Source organism: Herpailurus yagouaroundi, unplaced genomic scaffold, assembly GCF_014898765.1.
Source record: "Herpailurus yagouaroundi ecotype Mexico unplaced genomic scaffold, PumYag 188, whole genome shotgun sequence".
Classification (NCBI taxonomy): Eukaryota; Metazoa; Chordata; class Mammalia; order Carnivora; family Felidae; genus Herpailurus; species Herpailurus yagouaroundi.
The window spans coordinates 9,191,693-9,201,182 of NW_024412419.1; positions in this window are offsets into that span (position 1 = coordinate 9,191,693).

Here is a 9,490-nt window from a genome sequence, read left to right on the forward strand (position 1 = left end):
CTCTCTCTCTCTCTCTCTCTCTCTTTTCCTTCCCCTGCTTTCTCTCTCAAAGTAAATAAACCGAGAAAAAAAAAAAAAGCACAAAACAGATTATTGCTGGATACCACGCTGCTAACCAGAGTACCGAATCCTAGTTTCCCCTGTAACCCAAAGCTGGTAACAGAAATAACGCGTCACTGTCGTGTTTTCTGTTCTTTGTCAGCCAGAAGGTGGCAGGTTGCTTCCCAATAGCTGCAAGGCTGCCTGTGAATCCCAGCCGGGCACGCCGGGTTTAGAAACCTCTGTGCCCCCCAAGCAGGGGGGTGCGGACGCTCTCAGGACCTTGTCAGGACTGTTTGCCAGAGGAGACTGCCATGTACCCGCCAAGTCAGAGGTGCCCCTGTGGGCTCCTATTAGGCGCAATTGGTTTCTGATGAACTCAGAACTCATGATTAACACTCCTACCTTACAGGAAAATGACATTTGAGATCATGTGATTCAAAGCACACTTGTTAATTATCGTATTTTTAGCTGATACATAGCACCCGTTTTTAGAACATTCAGAAAAAATGTCATGCCTTTGAAGACACGTCTAGATAATGAAACTCAAGGCAGCTGCATGTAAGAGTTTTGTTTTCTTTCTTTCTTTTTTCCCCTGTTTTTGCAAATTATGAGCTAGAAGGAAGCATACAGTTCATATGCAAATGGTGACGGTTTACCCCAGCCGGGAGAGTCGTTTTATTGCACCTCCTTTCCCACGTGTGTCGGGATTCTGAGGACTGGGGTGGACTCTTCCGGCAGGGCTGCGTGACCTCATGTCAAGGGTGGGGACTGCGTTTGAAAACAGGTGGATGTAGCCAACCGTAGATTTCAGATAAAAGAATGGAAAGTTGGATCTAAGAGAAAAACAATATGAAGATTTAATCTGTGCATTGAAGTTTGATTTACATTGTCGATGTCATATTTTACGTCCCGCTTTAAATGGGATCGTTAATGGTAAACAATAAATCAAAGCTCCGCTCGAAATTTCACGAGGACGATTGGGTGTTTTTTCTTTGGAAGGCTTGAAAAGGAGTTAGCTCAGTCGATACCTCCTGTGCTGTCACCTGGAATCCAGGCAGAGTCCTGGTTCAGCCTGGATTAGCTGTGAGGCACAGCTGGTGGAGGGAAGGTCCTGTTGGAAAAGTCCCCCTCTGTCCCGGGTCCCCAGCTCCTCGGATGTTCATCTCTCCAGACCTTCCACTCTTTTATTTTTCCCCTTTTCTCCTTTAAAGAAAAAAGCATTTCCCATTTTTCCTCTCTTATTTGCCCCATTCTCCAAGGGACAGCGAAACACAGACTTCCAGAACTGGTTCGTGCATTGACCAATGTTGTTTTCTTCCTTTTTTTTTTTTTTCAATGCTTATTGATTTTTGAGAGCGAGGACAGGGGAGGGGCGGAAGGAGAGAGGGAGACAGAGGATCTGAAGCAGGCTCTGTGCTCACAGCAGAGAGCCCCATGTAGAGTTCAAACTCATGAACTGTGAGATCACGACCTGAGCCGAAGTCCGAAGCTTAACTGACTGAGCCCCCCCGGGTGCCTCTGTTCCTTTGTTTCTTACAAATGTGTACATTTCATGTTCATTTTTTGCAGGCGAATCTGCCCGTGGCCCCTCACAGGAGGGTCTGCCTACCCTTGGCCTGGGTCCTGTTGACTCGTAACTAACTTTCTCTGTGTCCTGTTTTTGGGACTCTTTCTTTCTAGTAGCCCCTTCCCGGATTAACACAGAACCCTCAAGTGTGAAGGTTGGCTTTGTGGTACTTCCATGACTGTGATCGACCCCCCAGGAAGGGTCCAGGCCCTCCGATCCGCTCTATCATTCCTCACTCATTTCAATGATTTATACACTGGCTAGTGCTTTAGACAACACCCGATACATGGATACATTCTTGTTAAGGGGAGAAGGCCCCCCAGGAACTTTGATGCAGAATGTGTCAAAAAAACCCACAAAATAATTTTAAAAAGGTACATATAGAAAGCTACTTTTCGTATTTAGGAACGTAAACCACAGAGTTAGGATAAGAATGTGGTCGAAGCTTGGAGTGGAGAGTAGGAACGGGTCTGCATAATATAAAGTAACAGGAACTTACTGATGCCGAAGAAGGGTGGAGAGAGCAGGTGTGTGCAGGTGTGTGTGGGGGGGAGATGCAAAAAATAGTGGAATAAAGAAGAGAGAAAAGGGCTCCGTACTGATAGGAGGCCCGTCGATTAAAGGTTAACAACGCCTCCAATTCTTTAGCGAGGACGGCACGGGAGAGGTAGTTCTCTGATGGCCAACATGATTGTGAATTCCGTGCCGTCCCGAGCACACTGCAGGTCTCTTTCAACGTTGCATAAACGTCTGAGTCCCAGGATAGCCTTGTGTGAGGGTTGCCCTGAACAATCGAAGGAGAAAAGCTGGGGTGCACACCGGGGGGGTTGAGGTGAAGGGAGGAGGCCCGCAGCCTCCGGAAGTGAGACAGCCAGCAAGTGCTGGAATTCCCAAGAAAAGAGACTGGGTGGCCAGGGGTGAGCATGATAGGGTAAGGCCTTGGGAGTCCTTGGCAATCTGGGGGAACGGGGTCCCAGGCCATTTCATTTGGATATGCTCTGAAAGATTGAGCCCCCACCCACCCAAACTGGAAGCTTTGGGGACACGCGGGTTAACCTCTGGATACGAAGAGATTGACCGGGGTCCATACTAATAGTCGTAGGTAATACCTGAAGATCATTTGTTAAATGCCAGGCGTTGTCCTAAGAACTCATTAACCCGTTTTCTTCTATAATTGGCGAGGCAGGTACTTTTATTAAGCATAATTTTCTAAGGAGGAAACGGAGGCTCCTAGAAGCTCAGGAAATTGCCTAAGATCCCAGAGCCGGTGAGTGTGAGTGAGGATCCACCCTGGGGGGCATGTCTTCCGAAACTGTGCTCTCACCACCACCGTTTGCTTCCTCTCCTGGAGACCCTAGCTCACTCAGTGGTCTGGAGGGAGGGTTTCTTACCCTCAGGACCTGCTTTCTTCCCCTTTAAAATGAAAGGCTTGAACTAGTTGATGGACACATTCATTCACCCACTCGTTCATTCAAGGCACAAAATGGGAGGTTGGCGTACTCCAGTAAGACCGTTCTCTGTATGTCTTGGGGTTTCCTGCAGAATTCTAGAAGGAGTGCTCCTGGCCAGGCTCTTGTCCTTTTTCCCCCAACATCTGCTCCCTCCCACCACTTTTTACATCCGTCACTTCGAGTGCCCAGGTCAGCTCTCAGTCCCCAGAAATGCCTGTAATTCCCTTTTCTGATTTCCTCCAAATCTCCCCACCTCCCGTAAGTTGCCCTGTGATCTCTGGAATATATGGACAATCATCAGGCATCTGCTCTAGGGTGCCTCTTCCCTGATTTCCTTTATTTCTCGCTGCCTGAAATGTGGCTCTCCCAATGGACACTGCCTCCCCTCCAGTGGTGGTATCTTCCTTCCCACCCACTAACTTCCTTGGGCTTAAATGTGGGGAGACACATGTCCTTGCTTCTTCTCCCAGATTCCAGACCTTCCTTTTTCTTTTCTTTTCTTTTCTTTTCTTTTCTCCTTTCTTTTCTTCCTTTCTTTCTTTCTCTTTTTTCTCTCTTTCTCTTTCTCTATTTCTCTCTCTATTTCTCTTTCTTTCTTTCTTTCTTTCTTTCTTTCTTTCTTTCTTTCTTCCTTTTATCCTAACCCTCCTCCCAACTTTCTATCCCTGTCAACAGTTTGAACCCCACTACCTCTCCTTGTTGAAGCCATCAGTCAACTCCTAGTTCACTCCCCATTGTCACATTTACTCTTGACTCACTCTTCATATGTGAACAACAAACATCTCCATGATGCACCGGTACCCATCCAGATGACCCTGTTTGACACTTGGGATCCTAATCCCTTGGCCTCTTCTCCTTATTTTTCCCCCTTTTCTCTGCTTGCTTCCACCTCTCATTCCTACAATCGAGTGCAAGATCTCATCACTGCCAGGAACGGCCGTTATTTCTTGTCATCGCCCATTTGACGCCCATCCTGCTCTCTGTTCTTGGTCACCCCTTCGGCTCTTTTCTTCTCGTATCCATGACTCCAGTGATCCTCCGCTAGGTCCTGCAGACTATGAATCACATCATTGGTTTCTCACTGTCTCTCGCCCTTATATTGTCACTGCCCTGCTTTCCCAACTGAAATTCCATGGCCCATCCATAGAGCCAGCTGGAAGCTGGACTTGGCCAGAAAAAATTCTGGTCTCACTTTTAAATTCATGGTCACTAATTTCAGGTAGACTGGTCAAGTCGCCCAGCAAACATTCTGCAGTTCTCTTGCCCACCCACTGTCCCACAGTCCTTGACACATATTTCACTTCCCCCCACGTCTCTCCTTAAATCTCTGAAACAACCTCTCCAGTTCTCCATCCCAGCTGGTGACCTTGCTGAGAAAATTGAAGTTTCCAGAGAATTTCTTCAAGCTTCTGTCAATTCATCTACCCACCAACCTGCTTCTGTGCCTATTCGTACCACTGCCTCTCTCACTGCAGGGACGAATTGCCTGTGCTCCTAGCTGATGTCATTCCCGACACATGTGGTCCAGATTCCATCTCCCCCCACTTCCGAAGGCCATTGCCTGGGCACCTGTCTGACGTCTGACCTCACCATCAGTTTTTCTTCTCTACCAGATCTTTCCTATAAGTGTACAAACATACAATCGTCTTTCCTGTCACACAAAAAAACACATAAACTCTCTTTTTACACTACCCCTCTATCATCTCATTTCTCTCCTTCCTTTACAACGGAAATCCTCAAATTGTCTTTACTCGTTGCCTTCCTTCCCCCCCCCCCCCGGCGCCCCCTTTACTATCAGCATGGTTTCTGCAGTAAATTATTTGAGGGATGTAACAATAAATGTTTATTTCTCTCGCACATCCTGGTCAGTGTATGTTGACTGGCTATCCTGAGTGGTTTTCCTCTGGGGGTGGACCCAAGCAGCCAGTCGGCTCTTCTGCTACGACACCTCTGTCTTCAACATGCGGCCTCCAGCGTGACCTTAAAGTGAAGGGCACGAGCAGAGTCTTTTTTGGTGGGGGGGGGGGGGGTTCGGTGGGGGGGGGGGGCAGGCCTGCTTAGAGTTGGCACATACCATTCTGCCCACGTTCCTGGTCTGAAATCTAGGTCCCAGGGCCCCAACGTAACTGTAAGGGAGGCTGAAAGATGTTACATTCCAGTGTGCCCAGAAAAGGAAATGCATAAGCCTCTATTCTGCTAAGTCATTGAGATTTAGAAGATTTTTGTCACAGCCTCTGCCAGTACTTATCCTGACTAATACAGAAATTGGTATCAGTTTTTGCTGTAACAAAAAACTAAAACACATGGCATCGGCTTTGTGGATAAAGATCAATTACCGTACGGAAAAGTTGGGGATCCGGTTACGTAGCAGCAGCAAATTGTTTGGTAAAACCCCATTTTTACTGAGATCGGAGCTCTACGACAAAGTTGGGGTGTAGGGTGTCAGTGATGTGTGAAGGTTATCATTGCCTGCAAGTGCAAGATATTGGCCACACGAGACGTGTTTGATATGAACTAGCTAATTTGTAAGCAAAAATGAAAGCAAATAGCGCCCAGGAATGTGGACTCTTAACGGAATTGGAAAGGCGCGTTATGGCAGTCTCCGGACAACAGGATAGAGGATTTAATGAGGCTTTGGGTGAAAAATTCTTGGAGCACTTCAGAATTGAATAAAGCTGCTCGGCAAAGGTCAGATTAAGGGGCTGGCCTTCCCATGAAAGCCTGATGGTGAGGGAAACAAAGAGAAGAGGAGGGAGAGAGGGAGGGAGGCGGAGAGGGAGAAAGAAAGGAAGAGAGAGAGAAGGAGGAGGGGAGGGAGAGGAAAAGAGGGAAGGAAGGAAAGAGAGAAAGAAAGGGAGGGAGGGAGAGAGAGAGAGAGAGAGAGAGAGAGAGAGAAGACATGGCCTTCCCCCTGCCCCTGGAGAAGACACGAGGTTGACGAGCATCTCATCAGGTCTGTCACCCTGCTCTGACTCAGCTGCTCCCTCCATCTCTCCACTGACGTGGCTCTTGTTGAGGTCACCAATGAGAGGACACCTAAGCTGCTAGATCAAATGGTTGGTAGTCGGTCAGTCTGTATCCTCCTCGCCCTCCCAGAGCCTTAGACACGATTGTTCACTTCCCTTTTCTGTGGATCTGTCTGCGCTTGGATCTGTCCTCTGTTCATTTCCTTGATCTGGAGTGTCCTCCCCACCTCGGTTTTCCTTTCCAGCTTCCCCTTGTCCTCCTGATCTTTTCACATGAAGACCCCTGTGCCCGGTCCTTGGACCTCTGCTCTTTCCATCTACTCCCAGGGTGACGACAGTAAGTGTCATGGAGCTAAATGCCAACGAAACACGGGGACCCTTCGCAGGCTCATGCATCCAGGGCAGGCCTCTCTCCCAGCATCAGATTTGCCCATCCAATCACCTCCACTTGTATCAGGCACTGCAAACCCGACGTGTGTAACCCTGAATTCCGGATGTCTCCCCTAGATGTGCTCTTTACATCGTTTTCTTGGCTCAGGAAATGGCAGTTCCACCCTTTGAGGTTCTCAGGTTAATGAACTTGTAGCCAGTGATCCCTCCAGTTTATGTCTCACGGCCCTTATACAGCCCATCCACAAATCTTGCTATCTCTGCCTTCCAAAGACTCCTGACTTCCGAGAAGCTCTCAGCATCATCATGGCCAATAGCCTGGCCAAGCTGCCATTATCTCTCATTCTTACCGATGATGATACTTCTCCCCCTGGGCACCTCTATCCACTCACAACACGGATGTCATGGAGACCCCAGATAAGTCAGATCGTAACACGTCCCTGTTCCACCCTGTGATGGCATCCTACTAAGGCCAACCCAAAGACTCTTCGGTGGTCTACGTGCCTCAAAGGTGCTGGCTGTCTCCTACTTCTCTGGCATCTACTATCTCCCTCTCATTCACTCACTCACTCCTTTCTGACCACACTTGCCTTCCTGCCATTCCAGAATGTCCCAGGCATGCCCCCATCTCAACACTGTAGTGTACTCACCCCTCCAGATTTCGCTTCCACACCCCTTCTGCAAGGAGGCCTTTCCTTTCACACCTCAGTTTCCTGCTGTCCCCCCCCCCCCCCACCAGTCCCAGCGCTCCCCAGCTCTGTCCTAGCTCCTTCCTGGCATTACTTTATTCCTTAGCCCTTCTCCCTTCTACTCCAGCAGATATCTTGCCAACTGATTATATTTCCTGCCTATCTTTTCCCTGTGAAAGAGAAGCTCAACGAGGTAGAGAGTTTTTGCTTGTTTCATCCAGCGCTGTGTTCCAAGCACCCGGAGGAGGGCTCAGGGTAGACATGCAAAACGTATGTATTGAACAGGGCCATGAAGGGAGAAACCCATGTGTGTCTGTGAATCGTGGGAGATGCTGAGGGGAGAGGGGAGTCCCTCGGGCAGGAGAAGCAAATGGCAGGCCCGCCTGGCTGAGCTTCTCTCTGAGAAGCTGGAGGGGCTCCCCACTGTCCAGGCTCCACAGATGTGCCTTGTCACGCTGCCCCTCTCTGTCCCGTGGCTGGACCCCAACTTCCCTCCTCTCAGGCTTCCTGCTCCCTGCAAACCCACCGCACCAGCATCTTCGGCTGCCCCGCGTGGTGTAAATGAGGAAGTAAGTTGGTCCCCGTGGGAACCTGGTGGGGACGGTGGAGGGGGGCCGGCCTCTAGCCCTCTCCACCTCCCTCTTCATCCCGCATCACTGTGCGGAGTGTTCCCTATTCCTTTTCAGTTTTAAACATTTGTAAATGTGTACTTATTTTTGAGAGAGAGAGAGAGGCAGAGAGAGAGAGGGACACAGAGAGTCCAAAGCAGGCTCCGTGACGTCAGCGCAAAGCCCGGTGCGGGCCTGGAACCCACAGACCATGAGATCGTGACCTGAGCCGAAGTTGGCCCCTCAACTGGCTAAGCCACCCAGGCGCCTCGCCTCCCTCTTCTTACGGGAGCCGGCATCAGGCCCCTGAGCGCTGTCTGAGCATCACTTTCTGTCCGTTCTCCCTTGCCGCCTCCTTGGCGTCTCTCGTGCCCGGCTCTTTGAGGCAAAGCCTCTGGGATGCGGACTTCTCCGGGAAGGATGCTTCCAGAGCTGTGACAGCACGCTCGCTCTCAAGTATAAGCTGACTTTATGGCCTCGGAGTGAGTTACACATACACAGGACAGCTTCTACCCCGGGGGGAAGAGGGATGAAGTAAATGCATTCCAGAGAGGAGGCACACACTTTGAGAAGGATGTGTGTGTATCTGCGTGTGCGTGCACTCGGGGAAGCTGACCTATGTCTCTTGCCTGTCTGTTCACCCCCGGGTTCCCCTTGGCCTGCCTGGCATATGGGTGTGACCCAAGCCTCTTAGTGAAACAGCCTATGGAAGAGGAAGTTAAGGAAAAGAGTGCAAAGGAAGAGATACGCTGAGCGCCATGGGCTGCGTGTCACTCAGAACGCCCCAAAAGGAGCTCGTCTTCCTACCCCCTCTGTAAGGTATTTGGGTACCAGGAGCTCAGCTTCAGTGCCCCCGTGGCAAAGTGTGCCACTGATGTGGTGGCGGAGGCTTTTAACCCCTTCTGGCCCAGAGCACGCCCACAGAGCCGGGCTGCCCAGCAGGCCGAACCTGGAGGTGCCCAGCCCTGGTATGTCCCCTGTCATATGCCCGGCATGGCGGCCCCTCCCCACGGGGGGGGGGGGGCCCTCCAGCGACGCCTGGGAAGGAGGAGAAAGACGGCCAACGGCGCGAGATCAGCGACAGCACACGTTCCGGAGCCCATCCGGGATACCACCCGGGGCGCCTTGGAAATCACGCCGGGGAGGGTGGCCTTGCAGGCCGCCGAGGATGCTTACGCAAGAAGCGGGAACCCAGGCCTCGATGAAGACACAGCAATGTATGCACGTTACCCAGCGTGGCTGTTTTCACTGTTGCTAGCCCTGCCTCGCCACGGAGGGACAAGAGTGGCGTGGGATGTAAGCCTCAGTTCCCGGTACGTGGTTTAGCGCCGGGGCAGACTCCCCTCCATGCACATCTGTGAATGAAATCCCTAAATATGGCACGGCTTCCAAATAGGAAGCACCTGGGCTCCTCATGTGTGTGCTTTCTTAGGGGTAAGGTGGCTGGGAGCCGCGTTCCTTCCCTTTCCCCACGTCATCTTGGTTTGGGCCCCTTGGCCTGCTGCCCAGGACTCTCCCAGTGAGCTGCTGGGCAAAGCCGGAGGCAAAGCGGTTTTACCTCTTGCCACCCATTCACAGAAGCCGCAAGTATCTTTCCAGGTATCCTCTGAATTCCTGGCTCTGTGACTTCCGTTTTACCTTCCTGGGCCCCACTGGTTTCATTCGAAAGAACTGCCTGGGAATTCTTCCTGCCCAACCCCGTCGGTCGTGCAGGTAAAGTCAGATTAGCCTGGATCATCAGCCGAGCGCTCCAGCGGCCCCCGGAGACAAAGCCGGG